Raw genomic sequence first — 17,389 nt, 5'->3', positions numbered from 1 at the left:
AGAATATAGATTTAAAGTTCGCTCACCCGTCCAGCAGTCCTTGAGCTTCAATCATGAACAACAAACACCATTTTAAAAACATTGCACACGGACCAGCCGCTAGCGCAAATAAAAGAAATTCCTCCCTCCACACACGTCGTCTTCTTCATCCAACTCGCCGATAGAGCCCAGAGCAGGCCTTATTTATATTACGATGGAAACGTCCAGAAAAGACGAGAGCAGAAGGTACACATTGCGCAGCGAGGTGATAGGGGAGGAAAGGAGGGAGGGCAACAGTGCGAACAGTACCAGATGGACGGGCGAAGAGAGCACACACACAGAGGTTAGTAGCAGCATGTCGAGCGTAGAAGACGTAGAATCACGTAGAATAGTAGAAAAATTAGGAGCACGTTATAAGTGTCTCTTCTTTTCAAAATCAACTCTTTGGCCTGTGAACTGTTCCTCTTAAACTTTATTTAACAACGCCGATGCTTCTCTTCTCGTCAATGTCTTCACGTTTACTGGATCCATCGCTAGAGATACAGTGCACTTCTTCAAAAACTTCAAATCTGCCAGATTTTTTGAGAACTTCTGAAATATTGTTCCTGACCCTTTGGTGCCTGTTATTTCTCAATAGTTCCCCTTTCGGACAGAAACCAAGAATATGAGGGAGTGTTTCTCTCTCGTTTCAGTGACAGCTTCCTTGGCTTCTACCGGGAACGCTTCGGAGTGCTATCACATTACAGTTCATTTTAATGGAGTATTTTTTGCTTTACGTTGCACCGACACAGATAGGTCTTATGGCGACGATGGGATAGGAAAGACCTAGAAATTGGAAGGAACCGGCCGTGGCCTTACTTAAGGTACAGACCCAGCATTTGCATGGTGTGAAAATGGGGAAACCACGGAAAACCATCTTCAGGGCTGCTGACAGTGGGACTCGAACCCACTATCTCCCGATTACTGGATACTGGCCGCACTTATTTAATGGAATTATTCCATTGCGAAGTTGGAAGTAATTTCTTCATTGTAATCAAGGTGTTTGATTGTGTCCATTCTGTGTTCCGTCCATATTATAAAATCGCAGCTCATAATGACTTAAAACATAGCCGAAATCGTGCAACTTGGATTTCCATGGGTCAACCAACGTAAACCAGGATTTTTTTAAAAACAGTTTGTTCGGGGCGTCGACCTATAGAGATCTTTTGCACCGACTTGCACCATGTGATACGAACCTGCGTGTCATTGGAATGGAGGAAGTGTAGAGTGTTGAATGCGAAGAAAGGAACGTTAAAGACGACACAAACACCCAGTCCCCAGGCCGGGGACATTAACCATTTACAATTAAAAACCCTTGACCCAACCGGGAATCGAACCTGGTGCCAACAGTTGACAGGTGTACGTGTTGCCCCTACACCTGGATTACACCAGGATTACTTGAAAGATCCAAAGGAAAGCAGCTCGAACTGTACTGAGCTGCTCGACTAAGCGGTATGTTCTGAGCTGTCACTGGAGAGATGGCGTGTAATGAATATGAAATGGCGCATGGCTTTTAGTGCTGGGAGTGTCAAACGATACGTCCGGCTCGCCAGGTGCAGGCTTTTGATTTGACTCCCGTAGGCGGCCTGCGCTTCGTGATGAGGATCAAATGATGACGAAGACGACACACATACACATCCAGCCCTTGTGCCAGCGAAATTAACCAATGAAGGGTAACCACGCAGTTCCCTGCTGGGATTCGAACCCGTGCCCTCTATGACCAAAGGCCAACACGCTAACCATTCAGCCACGGTGCCGGACCTGCCGTGGAATGATATTAGCAGACGAATAAGCTTGGGTGGAGCTCCTGAAAGTAGAAAAAACACAATCTGACACAAAATTGGAATTAAAGAAAGTATATTGGGATAAATGTTCATTTATATGAAGTTAAATTTTGGCTTGGATTAATTTACCAAGGGAAATGTTCGGTAAATATCTAAGTTCTTTGAAAAAATCAAATAAACAAATGATGGGGAATCTGCCACTTATGCAGCGCGGGAAAACTTTGATTTGATTTGATTTGATTTGATTTGATTTGATTTGATTTGATTTGATTTGATTTGATTTGATTTGATTTGATTTGATTTGATTTGATTTGATTTGATTTGATTTGATTTGATTTGATTTGATTTGATTTGATTTGATTTGATTTGATTTGATTTGATTTGATTTGATTTGATTTGATTTGATTTGATTTGATTTGATTTGATTTGATTTGATTTGATTTGATTTGATTTGATTTGATTTGATTTGATTTGATTTGATTTGATTTGATTTGATTTGATTTGATTTGATTTGATTTGATTTGATTTGATTTGATTTGATTTGATTTGATTTGATTTGATTTGATTTGATTTGATTTGATTTGATTTGATTTGATTTGATTTGATTTGATTTGATTTGATTTGATTTGATTTGATTTTATTTGATTTTCATTCTTTCCTTCCTTCTTTCATTCATTTCTTTCTTTCATTCTTTCTTTCTTTCGTTTGTTCGTTGTTGTCCGTTGATAGATGGCGTGCAATGATATTAGTAGACGAATAAACTTGAGATGAGCTTTTGAAGATGAATTTGGAGAAAATATTCATTTACAGGCAGAGTAATTTTGGAATAGAAAAATGTGTCAATAGATCTGTTCCATGAATCTCGAAGTTCTAGTGATTAACAGTACAAATATTATCACCACGATTTGAGAAGTCTTAGCTTCTTAATTTTCTCTCTTTACGCTCTAAATCCTCTTAGAGTGCTGACAGAATATGGCGGGATCAAGATTAATGGGAAAGTTATTAACAACATCAGGTAAGCGGTTGACACTCTTGTCAAAGTAGATGATTTACCCGCCCCTTCAATGCATGATGAATCGCTTAGTTCAGCATAGTGAAAAGTTTGACGTAGTATGTATTAACCCTTCCAAAACAAAAAAATGACTATGTTACAGTGTATAAATAGGAAATACGAGCGAATATCATAATCAAAGGTAATATAGTTGAGCAAGTGTTCCCTTTGAAGAACTTGGTCACCATAATCGACGAGCAATGTGACTCCAAACGAGAGATAAATCCAGAATTCATTAACTTGAAGAAATTATTTGCAAGATCATATCTTAGTCTGCTGCTTCAAATCGGTATGATTAATTGCATAATTAATTAAGTGTTCGTTTTTCAGGTATAATTCTATTTATAAATGTATTTATTGAAAATTAGTTTTGCCAGACTGAAGAAGCCATCAGTTAGAAATTATGTATCACCGTCTCTTTCACATATCTTGGATATTAATGTCAAATGTCGAGGTGCTTAATCGGATGAAAAAAGCAGAAAAGACCTGCTGCATATTATAAAGCAAAGGAAATCGCAATACCCAGGACATGTTACGAGATCTAAAAGGTATCAATTATTACAATAATAATAGTAATGAATAAGTAATTTCAATTTATTAGGTTAAATTATTCAACCTTCCGGATTAAGTCGTGAATTAAACGGATAGAGAAGTTCTAAATTGCAAAAAAGCCTATAGAATCACGTTTAACATGTTGTTACGGCATTTATATATTATGTTGACTCTCTTATACTTTGCGTCACCGTAGATTATTAAAGATAGTAGGTATTATAAACATGTACTGATAATAGTTGTCAGTAGCGGCTGGGAATTCAGAGGTTGCGTTGTAAATACATAAGGCAAATCCAAATTGTGAATTTAAACAAGATTGATAACAACATACCAAACGGCCCGCGGGCGCCGTAATGCCTACTTATAAATGTCCCACATGCACTAATGATGAATGGGACATCTACTAAGTGATTCTCACAGGGGCGCTACTGCCAGCAGGCAGGTTACGCCAGAATATGAAGAGATAACAACGGGACGCTCGATCGCAGCATGTTACTCAGCGCTACCCGTCTAATGCAACCTCTTGGATTAGTGAACCTCGTTTACGACCGCATAATACTTGGTTGGTGAATGTACTAGTGTACAGCAACGAAAAATACTCAGACATCATTTTAATATGTGGAGAATCTGGCGAGAATGCAGCCGAAACTCTAAGCAGACGTCTGCCTTCTACATGCGTATTTCGCCGAACAGTACTAATTTTTTTTCAAACAAACAACTCATTTTTAGAGTGGAATGTCTACACGTGTATACATTAATAAGTTATTAAATTTTCTTTCCTCCACCTTTGGCGTATTTACAAATGCACCCTGTTATGGAACGTGTGCAGTAAAATGACTGCTACTAGTTTCACAACATCCACAATACAGCACGTTATAGCACTCCTTAGAAAACAAGTGATTAGGCATCCCATGCATCACTAGTGCATGCGTAACGATTGTAAGTAGAAAGTACGGCGCTCAAGAGCCGCCTGGTATATTTGAAGAGACCAGAGAATGTACAATAATAGTAAAGAGGACTAGGAGAGTCGTGTTACCGGAATAACTTTGTTGAAAGAAGCATACAACAAGATAACCATAACTTGATTATCAGCCACAAGCAACAAGGTTAAATGTGACAATCTTGCAGCAAAGCTGGATACAGAATTTACGGATCAGTAGAACACCTGGAGAGATTATAAACCTAAGTTGGTAAGGGAGAGGGTGAATACAGACAGGAATGGGAAACAAGGTACGCGTGCCGTGAAGAAAATCTTGAAATGATGCAAAGGTACCACCATTCGTTCATTTATAAATTGGCGAAGTAAGTAGTTCTCAAAGTTCTAAGCATCTGCCTTCGCTGTGTTTTATCTTTAAAGTGTAATATGTGAAAGAAAGAAGAGCATTAACACTTGCACAAGTAATAGATGACTTATACAAGTTTAAGTGCAGGGAAGAGGGTTGCGCGTGTTAGATAATTGATACCTCACGTGTATTCTGTATTATTATATGCTAAATATCAAGGTAATTAATTGTCTAAGTGTCCAAATAAACGTTTTATGTTCACAAGTTCTGATAATGGAAGGTAAATGTCTGTGTACTTACTTTTTCTTTATTTTGATATTTCCTCTTGTACAACTATTTCTGTTTATATATACCGTGTTAATCAATCAGTGCTACTCAGGTAGTTCGTGTTTCAGCAATCCATGTTGTCTGTAAAACTAACTGGCCAATGAATGTCAGTTTTTCAACCACATATCCTATACTATACGCGAAAAAAAGATATTACAAATCCCGCCCCTCCTATTCCTGCACTGTCTAATAAAGCGTAATCTTCCCCTAGCCTTAAAACTACCCAGTCTTTCAACACATCCTAGAAACCAATAATTCTTTCCTTTCCCATTTTCCTCTTCCTCCAATTCCCAAAAATCCCCGTCCAATCCCCTGCCAAGGGAGATGGCGGGATTACTCGTCTTGATATTCCTATCGTAGTCATATAGTTTTGCCTGCCCTTTTCAATATTTTTTAAACATATATACCGGTACATAACAACTAATTCATTGGTAATGTAGTTTAGAATACTTCTTTCAATACAATATTCACTGCGCGACGACCATTTCGGCGTATCTGGATCTTAATATTTTCAAACGATCTTGCCCGACATAGTGCAACATACAATTGGCTGTAACTGAATACTGGTTCGGGTCAGCAAACACTCACTTTTCAATAATAATAATAATTCTTCCAACTGCTACCAATGACCTAACCATCTATTTTTTCCCATTTAGACCGCTTTTACCAGGTTGGGCTCTTAATATAAGAATATTTCTTTTTGTCAGTAGATAAGATTATGCAGGTTTCTCCTGCTAAAGCAATGTATGCGAAGCTCTCTACTGCTTCAAGTGTATTCTCAGTTTACGGTCAGATTTTGAGTTGGAGTTACATCACTCCACCATGGAAGGTAAGAGAAGCAGAGGAAAATATAGGTGACTATGATAACTAGGGCTCGGATTTCTAAGCAGTAATATGATAAAATGCAAACTAATTTGGCTAGTAGGCTAGCCCGTTGTTCAGAAGTGTACCTAGTGTAGCATACATTCTAGGAGTTCTGATAGACCGTACCCCTGACATTTAGGCAAGTATCTTAGCAGGACCGTTGTGTGGGTGGAGTACACTTGTTACTCGCCTCAGTAAGATTGCATTCTAACCGATTACTGTCAAAACTCCGGGCTGTAATAATAACGACAAAACGAGGCACAGTACTCATCACAAAGGCTTGCAGACAGAACTCTGAAGGGCATAGCAGCTGATAATTAAGATGTATAAACACTATTTACCATGTACGTATTACCTCAAAGATGTACAATTCTGGGTACATCCATTTATAGCTTTGCCGTCCATTATATTTACCGAGCTGTCATAAAACACACCGAGCTTTTCAAGGAGACATGGAAGCTGTTAGCAGACCAAAACACATAAAAATTGAATTAATCACTTCACTGTAGTGATCGTTCACCAGCACGTAAATAAATTAACAGCCGAATAAACAAATCATGAAGTATTACAGGTCACTGTGAACTGGCAGACGCGTAATAGATGGCGGTGACATTTATGAGCAGATGTTCGCGTTTTAGAGATATTATAAAATCCAAAACACAGTAAAGTATATCGGCACTCTTCACAGACAAACATCTAGCGTGCTTTTCCTGGAAATGAAATGTTTCAATGTTTATTTTAGTTGGAAACTGGATTGGAATTATAATGTCATGAATAGACGCTGTATTTACAAGCACACAAGCAATTTATGGTTGTGATAATGCAGTAAAATGTGGGTCATAAGTTCACACGAACGTGCTAGCGTGTGTGGGTAAAACTTAAACATTACATTGATGTCATTTATTTCATGCCTTTTGGATTCGAAAGAAATGTAGGAACACGTGAAGCAATCCTGACTTTATGTCTGATCTTGGAGGATCGAATTGGGAAGGACAAGCCCAAGTTCGTAGATCTAGAAAACGCATTCGATAATGTTGATTTGACCAAGCTATTTGAGATTCTGAAGGTGATCTAGATCAGATACCGAGAAAGAAGAATTATCTACAATCTGTATTTAAAACATCAGTCTGCAGGGATAAGAATCGAGGGTTTTGAAAAACGAGCAGCAATTCAGCAAGTAGTGCGGCAAGTCTGCAGTGTGTCACCCCGCCTTTTCAATGTTTACATAGAACAGGCGGTACCGAAAATCAAAGAGGAATTTGGAAAGGGAATCAAAATCCAAGGAGAGGAAATCAAAATCCCGAGATTTTCTGGTGATATTGTTATTTTATCTGAGTCTGCAAAGGATCTGGAGATATTGCTGAATAGTATGGACGGAGTGTTGCGTTAGGAGTATAAGACGAAAATAAGAAGACCAAAACAACTAATGAAGTTTAGTGGAACGAAGTCAGGCGTTGGAGGAAATATTAGATTAGGAAATGAAATCACAAAGGAAGTAGCAATATAACTAACTATGGCAGTAGTAAGGAGGTCATAAAACGCGGGCTAGTATCAGCAAGGAAGAGAGATTTTAAGAAAAGTAATTTGCTCACTTCGAACACTGATATAGGGCTTAGAAAAATATGTATACAGACTTTCGTGCGGAGCGTGAGATTTGTGGTGTTACAGGAGAATGCTGAAAGTGAAATGTAATGACGATTGTAGATATTCTGAATCGAAAATGTGGGAGGAGATTGCTTTGACGAAATTTGACGAGAAGAAGAGGTAGATGGAGAGGACACATCTCAAGGCACCCAAGATTTGTTCAGTTGGTTTTTGAGGGAATTATAGGTGATAGGAACGGTAGAAGTATACGAAGGTGTGAATATGACATGCATATTAGAACGGGTGTAGGATGTAGCAGTTAAGTAGAAATGAAATGAGTAGCACAGGATAGGGTGGCATGGAAAGTTGCATAATACCAGTCTTATGGACTGATAACTCAAACAGCAACAATATCATTCTTTCATTTGTCGCCAATTAAGGTCTCAAGGCCCTCTGTGACATTTAACCATATACTAATGAATATCAACTTCGGAGAACATGGTAAGAGGCCAACGTTGAAAAATCTCTCTATAATGAATTTGCCTTCATTTTGTGGTTCTTAATGTGCTGAATCTGAATATAACTATTAGGAAAACGTTGTATAACCCACCATTTCTTTAGATTTCAAACTAAATATTTAAGGAAATTAAATTTGTAACAATTTCGAAGGTATTTTTTACACTATTGAAGTAGATAAAATGGATTATATTGAGATGAGAGTAGTTGAACTGATCCTTAGTATATATGCAGAGTTAGATCACGGCCCTCTTGATTCTTGTTTTCTTCATTTTTTTTGCAACAACGCCGTGAACAATACATTAAATAATCATTCAGGGATATAATTGTAGAACCAACAGATCTCTTGAATCTATTTTCTAAGAAGGCTGTAAATTTGGATTTCAGTTTGTAAATTGAACTCATCATTCACTGTAAAACTCTTCATAGCGATTATATTGTTCTGGTTCTATATTTTAATGTAACATTTTATAGTGTAATGTAATCCGAATATCAACATAATTCACTTGTATCAGTTTCTGTTATTTTGAAAATATTCCAGTTGTGTCGTTCTACCAAGCAGGCACGGTCGCTTCCTTATCACTGCTATCAGTTTCCTCTCCCATCGTCGCTATAAGACCTATCGGTGCCACTGCGACGTACAGCAAATTGTAAAACAAAACAAAAGTTGCTAAAATATAAATTATCCTCATAATTTTAATACATCTACAAAAATTCACTTCACACAAAATTGACGGGTAGTACAAATCCTAAAGGTAAACGTTCAAGAAAGTACCTAGGTAGCACATGGAGCAATTTTATATCTCATTTACTATTTGTCATAAGTAGACCCCTGGAATTTTATGCAAACTAATTTGGTTATTAGGAGCTGTCCTCCAGGCCGTTTTTCCGTTATGTAGCAAGAGTAACATAAATTCTGGGGGTTATCATGGGCCGAACCCCTTATGTTTATGCAAAGCTCACAGCATATCAATTGTGGGGGATAGCCTATACTTGTTACCCGCCTCAGTAAGTTTACAATCTAACCTATTACTGCATAAAAATCCGGGCTGTAGTCACAAGTGTACACAGAGTCCTCCTCCACGAACAACCCACACTATACATGAATTAAATAATTGGATGATTACCTGGCTGAATTTTATTCATACATGCATGAATGAATGAACACTTCTCTCCAAGTCACGGATAACCACCAACTGGGGAGAGAGAGCATTTCTAAATGAATGAATCGATGAATGAATGCGTGAATGAGTCAATGAATGAATGAATTAGTAAATGGATGAGTGAATTAATTAATAGAATACACTCCGCCTATAGCTACGAAACTCACGCAACTATGTGGGATATATTCCATTCTGATTGAATGAATGAATGCGCATAATTCGTGCATGTAGAATGTTATATCAAGGTACGCTTTTTGACCTGTTTATAACTAAAGCTGGGGAACAGCACGTGTCCTCTTGTTTAATATATCATTACTTCACTTTCTTTGATGTGCCTCTAAACTCGCAGGTCTATGCTGCTAGGTACTAACCCACTATGTAAATATGAAGGAGACGTTTACGTTGAACATGGATGCATGCCGTAGTGATGATGACTGCCAATTTTCTTGTAACCCACCGACGTTTGACACTACCGTGGTGATTACAGTGCGTTGGTGATTATGCAAATTGCATGTCAGCGCGACATAGGAAGCTGTATAACCCCTAGGGGCTGTCAGCAGCATTAGCATCGAGGAGGCAACTAAGTGGGGCGAAGATGTATCTCCTTCTGTGGTCGTGGAATGTGGGACGAGGAGGGTGACGACGTGAATGCGGTCGCACTGTCAACGTATTAACTTGTGACATTACCAACAATTTGTTAATAACACTAAGATTCATCAGTCTATCGAAACTAACTTATAAATAAATTTGTAAGAAATAGCCAACAAAAAAAGGTTTGGAAATCTCTGTGGAAAAAATGTAATACAAGAATTAAATGGTCACAGGTACGCTTTCACAAAGAAGGAATCTCAAACACACCGAGGGGGAAAACTGAACAAGTGTCAAGAATGTAATAATTCATGTTCGCGATGTGTTGATCACCATTGTCCCCACTGGGAGGTGGGACTACACGAGTGTACAAATTGCAGTAATAATAATAATAATAATATTTTTTATTCATTCCGGTAAAGTTAGGGATGTACTCCCTTTCCCACATTTAACCAGTCTTAGCCCAGAACACTGTTAATAATAACTACAGATAAAAATAGGATATCACGAAACAAACTAGGACACAACCAATATAATAATGCTCACCTGATGAACAAAACTGAGCACTGCCCTAGCGCTGTAGGAGGCCATAGCCCTACGGGGTTTTGCAAGGCTATTTGTATTTATTTATTTATTTATTTATTTATTTATTTATTTATTTATTTATTTATTATTTATTTATTTATTTATTTATTTATTTATTATTTATTTATTTATTTATTTATTTATTTATTTATTTATTTATTTATTTATTTATTTATTTATTTATTTATTTATTTATTTATTTATTTATTTATTTATTTATTTATTTATTTATTTATTTATTTATTTATTTATTTATTTATTTATTTATTTATTTATTTATTTATTTATTTATTTATTTATTTATTTATTTATTTATTTATTTATTTATTTATTTATTTATTTATTTATTTATTTATTTATTTATTTATTTATTTATTTATTTATTTATTTATTTATTTATTTATTTATTTATTTATTTATTTATTTATTTATTTATTTATTTATTTATTTATTTATTTATAACACAAATATAAAAACGCTCCTAAATTTTTGACGACACATATTGGTCGACTACAAAAAGTAAAGAAGTTCAAATACGTGGGATAAATACATCACAAACATGGTTTAGAAACATCTGCTGTAGAAGAAAGGTTACCGTAGGATGGAAAGAACACATGGCATCATTGGGAAATTATACAACAGAAATCGCTTATCTAAAAAATATTAAAATAAGGCACTTAAACACAGTGATGAAACTGTAATGTCTTCACGCAAGTGAATATCCTGTTTTGAACTATTATAGTCTAGATAACCACGAATTACTGGAAATAAGAATCAGGAGAAGGACATTACGTCCAATCAAATCAACATAACAGTGGAAATTAAGAATTAATACGGAAATATACCAGAAGACAGAAAATATAATAGAAACACGTGTTCCCAGAAGTACAACTAACAATATCAAAGACTCGTTAAGTATTCTGAACCACCACCTGTAATTTTCATAATTGTTAATCTAGCCTACTTCGTGTGATAATCCCTTATAAATCGATTGCAATGACCATCCATAAAGTATGAATCCGAGCAGTTATTTATTTGAGCATACGAATTATTTATTTTTCCAAATTGTAACATTATTTCTACTAAGCTGTTTTGTAAAATTTATGATCTTTGTGGTCACATAGAGAACATGTGCTGATGACCTTATGACAAAATATTTATAGAATGGATGGTAAAGGATTGAGAAAAGAGATATTCTAGTACATTTGTAAGAAAATCAACAGCCGAATAAAAAAACATTAATATAGATTTAGAAAGAAATAACTTAAGAGACGTGGAAATTATTTAAAATGAAGGTTTTAAGAATGGAAGGATTCAAATAACAATGAAAAAGAAACCCGGTTCAAAGTGGTTTAGGGAGAGAAGATTAAAGCAAAGTGCAGTGATGAAATAATAGTGAAAAGGACGTAAGAGGAAACATCAAGGAAGGATGAATTGAAATTTACACGTGGTCCCTCTCAGGCCTCATCATAAAGAAGAAATTAATTTAGATACTAGCTGTAAAAGAAGGAACTTTACTAAAAGTAGAATTACATATGTCGTTCTTGAGAGAACATAATCAGATTCTATGCCAGGCTAGAGGAAGCTCTGTTTGAGGATATCATTAACATAAGTTCCATACTTTTTAAGTATTTAAGGATTAATATTTAAATATTTTCCAGTATAGTTTAGCAGCCTGATGTCTTTCTTTCAGGGACGAAACAAGTCCTACTTTAACCCTGCATTAAGTGCGTCCTAAAGATAGCATCAGTGCTCGCGTCGTATCTGAGAAATGCGTAAATTCAATCCATTTACACAACCCATATATAATTTACGGAAGATAGAAACGAACAAAAAATGCACTTTAAAGTTTATTTAAAACATAGCCATTGAAATACTGAGAATGGACACTGGCATATTTGAAAAAATGCACTAATGCATGTTACTAGAGCTCGGATTTCTCGGCAGTAAGAGGTTTCAATGCAAACTAATGTGGTTAGTAGGAAGTGTCATTACATAACTTCCATGGATTCTAATAGGCCAGGTCCCTAATGTAGGAAATATTATAGCAGAGCTGTTATCTGGGGTAGGCTCTTACTTGATATTTATTTCATTATGTTCGCATTCTCGCATAAATCGAAATTAATTAAATTATGCTATATGTTTTTAAAACTATATTTATTTATTTTTAGATAATTATCTAATTGTTCTTTTCACAGTCTTCAGGATCCTGATATCGTAATATCACTGATTGGTAAAACAACTCACTAAACACAGTATAGTTTTACAAATCATCTTCATTTCCATTTTTCCTTTCAAATTATTTCGAGCTGCAACAACTAGCACAAACGATAATGAGCTAATTGACAGCAAATCAAACGCTTTAGGGATAAACAAGAATATTTACAAATCTACTCGCGTCGTATCTCTGAGATAACGCTGGCAGCAGCTCTTGAGAATTGGATTACATAAAGGTCACAAAACCACTGGATACGTGGGTTTTTATCCTCAAGCACGCTGATGTTACAGTTAATAATCACCACCGTGTATTTCTCAAATAATACGCGACCAATACAGTTACTTGTTTTTCGGGTAAAATTCTGAATTATTAGCAGATTCACCAGGAATAGAAGATATCAGTGCAGAAAAATATATAGACTAAAATGAAGACAATGAATATTGAATTTTCACGACCGCATTGTAATCGAAACCGACTTTCAACCTATTAGGTCGTGTTACGTGCATTTAGTACGTGGGTTCGGATCCCACTGGTGTCCGGTTGATCATTTTTGTTCTGTACCTAACATCTCTTCAACACATACTAAATGTACGTAACACGACGTAATAGGTCAAAAGTCGGTTTCAATTACAATGTGGTCGAGAAAATTAAATATTCATTGACTTGGCCCTCAACGGGCAAATTAAACGCACTCTACAGAGTGATGGCAGTAGTACCAGACTTGTAGCTTAGATCCTTTCCAACAGAACAAAGATGGCCTGGGCCATCATAGTTCAATTGGTAGAGCAACCGACGCGAAATCGGGAAATTGTGGGTTCGGATCCCACTGGTGTCCGGTTGGCCATTTTTGTTCTGTACTTAACATCTCTTCAACACATACTAAATGTACGTAACACGACCTAATAGGTTGAAAGTCGGTTTCGATTAAAATGAAGACACTTTGGAAGAAATAATACTTTTTCATAAAAGTATTACAAGGTTGCGTGGAGTGCAGTATTGTATCTACAAACTGCAAACCTGACAATAATTTAATGGACTGCTTCAGAGTGTAAAAGAGTGCTGGGTTTCACTGTACTGTCACTGGCGCAGCTCTGCGTCACAGGGAGACCAAGAAAGGAACACGTTAAGAGCTCATTTCCTTTCAGCTGTATTCAACAGGAAATTAACAACTTGAGGATTTACTGTAATTGAAACAGATTTCCTTGAGGAAGAGTGGTGTTTTGTAGCTCTGGAACAATTAGTGCCGACGTCTTACAATTACTGACGCTTCTAACACGGAAGGTATGCAACACGACGGTGTGAGTTTGTTCTAAAGCAAGCTGCTTTCAGGAATTGGGAGATTGATTCCTTTCAAATAAGGGTAGTGATAAGTTATGTACACGAAATTAATTATATTCTTGATACGTCTTTCAAGAAGCTCTGCGACCAAATTTATCAGTCTAAATTTTAGAATAATTTATATTTTCACTTGCTGTATTTAACAAACAAAATTCAAAACAACATGTCCCTTCATTAATTAATTAATTGTTCTTTCATTCGTTATAATGGCAGTGGCAGTCGTGTCCGAAAAGATAATTACTAGATCCAGGATGTTTTAGACATATACAGTATAGGATTGAGTGGAAACTTACTGAAGCGAGTAACACGTGCATTGTAGCCCAGGCGACAGTTATGCTATCGGATTTGCAAAAACATTAGGAGCCCTGACTATTATATGTAGGGCCCGGATTTTTAGGCAGCAATATGTTAGAATGCAAACTAATGAGGTTAGTAGGAAGTGTCATTACATAACTTTCAAGGCTTGTAATAGGCCAGGTCCCTAATCTATATGGAAATCTTACTGCAGAGCTGTTATGCGGGGTAGGCTATACTTGTTACTCACTTCATTATGTTTGCATTCTCTCCTCTAAATTCATATACATCCGAGCTCTAATTATAACCCCTAGAAGTTATGTTACTCTCACTACATTACTGAAGAGCAGGCTAGCTGTCACTTCTTACTAGACATATCCATTTGGGTGGGGGACGCAAATGAAGAATACACCCACGGTATCCCCTCTCTGACGTAAGAGGCGACTTTAAGGGACCCTAGGAGTTGTCAACTCTGGAGCATGGGTTGGCGACCACGGGGCCCTTAGCTGACTTCTGGCATTGCTTTCACTTACTTGTGCCAGGCATCTACTGTCATCTATTCTGTCTGACCTCCGTTGGTCAGCTCTTGTCCTTTTCCGACCCCGATGATATCACAGCATCCGAGGCCTAGGGAGTCTTTTACTTCCATTTTCACGTCCGTCGTAGTCCTTGCCTTTCTTTGTCCGTTACTTCATTTTTCGAAGTTAGTTGTCCCTTTTTTCTTTTTTTCTCTACCCACTGTGGGTCGAGGACGCAGATGAAGAATACACCCACGATATCTCCTGCCTGCCCTAACAGGCGACTAAAAGGGGCGACCAAGGGATGATTGAATTAGAACCGTGAAACTACTTGTCATTATATCATCACGCGGGGAAAACAATGGGTCGCCTTTACTTGGGAGTATTACCATTGTGTGAGGAACACCACGGGACAGTAGGAGTCGCTATGATTAGTACACCTAGGTGAGGAACACCATGGGTTTTCATCGCCTACGAGTGGCGCAACTATGTGAGAAACACCATAGGTCTGCGTTACCTGTGCGACGTAAAATTCTTGTAAGTAGTACCACAACGTATGGAAAACCGTGAGTCTACGCTACTCTTGATTAGTACCGCAACTTGAGAAATACCATGGTTCTACTTTACTAGCGATAAGTACCATTATGAGGGGCTGTTGACCTAGATTTTGGACTTCATTGGACAACACGAACCATCTATTCAGAATTGTGCTTTGTAAGCAGTCCCTTGGTCAGTAATACTATTTTTTCAATATATTTCCTGCGGGTCGGATCCACTGACTGTTTTAAGTTCATAATCATTGCTCATAGTAATCTTTTTGAATTCTAGTCAGTGGATCGATTTTGGAATCATTTTTAACTTTCAGTATTGTGAGTTGGCTCCACTGATTATTTTAAATTCACATTTATCCTTTCATTCTTCTTCATCACGTTTTAAATTATAATCAGTGTATGAATTTTGGATTCTTAAATTGTCATTGCATTTCGTCTCAGTTCGTACCATTAGGGACGGATGACCTAGATGTTAGGCCCCTTTAAGCAACAAGCATCATCATCATCATCATCCTCCTAGATAAATTAGTTTTCATTCAAATCTCTTCCTGCCTAAACCTTCGGGATCTACTTATTACATTAGATATTGTAGAAATATAGAAACTAGCCTTAATAATGTTTGTCAAGCGAATATTTTTTATTTCTACTTCTTTTTTGATTATATCTGAAGCCATCCATCTCTTGTCAGCTTAGAATCAGTTAACTTATAACTAATTTCGAATAATAAAATTAAAACTATCTAAAAAGGAAACATACGGTAACAGAATTACAGCTAAAAAAGAAACAACATAATTGAATTAGTTAATTAACGAATAAAAGTATCCTCTAGCCCGGATAACAGTTATGTTTTGAGGTTTTCATAACCGTTAGGGGCCCGGTGTATTACAATTGCAACTGTTATAATATAATTCATTAATTAGGTATACTTCTGTTATCATATGTTTCATTTTTCAAATAATTTATAAATGGAATTATTAAAAATTAGTTTCAACTGACAGATGAAACTAATATATTTCTAAATTATTTCTACATGTTAATAAACATGTGATAATGGAACCAATCATGAAAAAGAAAAGTTTTCTTCGTGGCTTGGAAGACTACAATACAATGATGAATCTAATAAGTAGGAATGATGTTTTGTGACATAGATCTCTCCGATAAATGAATGCTTAATAACTTCCAGAACAAAGAACATTCACGGGGATGCTGGGTATATGTGCCGTCAACAAGATTCCCTCAACTCACATAGCACACATCTTGCACAGCACTATTACTGTACATCCTTCGCTACAATAATACGCCTTTTCCAATACACGGCACATACTACCCAACTTTATCGGAAGCTTTGCCTTATGAGGGCTGTCATAATCATTTCCCTCTTTCCAGCTGATGCCGGCTGGGGGAAAATAGGGTCCCTCTCTACTTTGTCCTGACTCTCCACCATTCCTCACCAAACACTGTGTTCCAGTCCAAGTGCCGTTGTCCTATGCCAGGGCCCCTCAGAGTTCATGCACAGGTGCATTGCGTGGCGCAGAGTGTAGAGGAAGACTTCGGTACGTTTAACGGAGTGCAGACGCCCACTGGTCGATTTTAAACAATAGCTCTGTCTCTACGCTTTTCGTCCCCTTCCTCACTTGCTGTGCAGCGCTCCACCATCCGAGCAGAGTTGAGCTGAGTTTAGCTGAGTCACCCCGAGACAAAACGCTGGTCCGAACTGAGCCGAGTCGGACCGATGAACTGTGCACATGATCTTCGCGCCTCTGTTTGTACGCGTTAGATTTTGAGCGTTTGAGAGGCCCTGTCCTATACTGTCCTTCACAGTGTCCATCCATCGTAATCTTGATCTTCCTCGTCTTCTCCTCCCTGTCACCTGTCCTTCGAGTGCTTGTCTTGGCAGCCTTTCTCCTTTCACCCGGTTGACAAGTCCAAACTATCTCAATTTGTTCAGTTCCAGTTTGTCATTTAGTTTCTCCACATATAGCTGTTGTTGTCTGTTCTTGTTTCTCACTCCGCCCCTCGTTTTCTTCTGTACTTTTCTCCTCAGGAATTTTACTTCAAGGTGCCTGTATTCTACTCTAATCTCTCTGAATCATTCTACAGGTTTCTGCTGGGTGTGCCATTATAGGTAAGTAACATCACTTGTACATTATTTATC

The sequence above is a fragment of the Anabrus simplex genome, chromosome 13 (assembly GCF_040414725.1).
Source record: "Anabrus simplex isolate iqAnaSimp1 chromosome 13, ASM4041472v1, whole genome shotgun sequence".
In the NCBI taxonomy this organism is placed as follows: domain Eukaryota; kingdom Metazoa; phylum Arthropoda; class Insecta; order Orthoptera; family Tettigoniidae; genus Anabrus; species Anabrus simplex.
Note: the sequence above shows the minus strand (reverse complement) of the source record.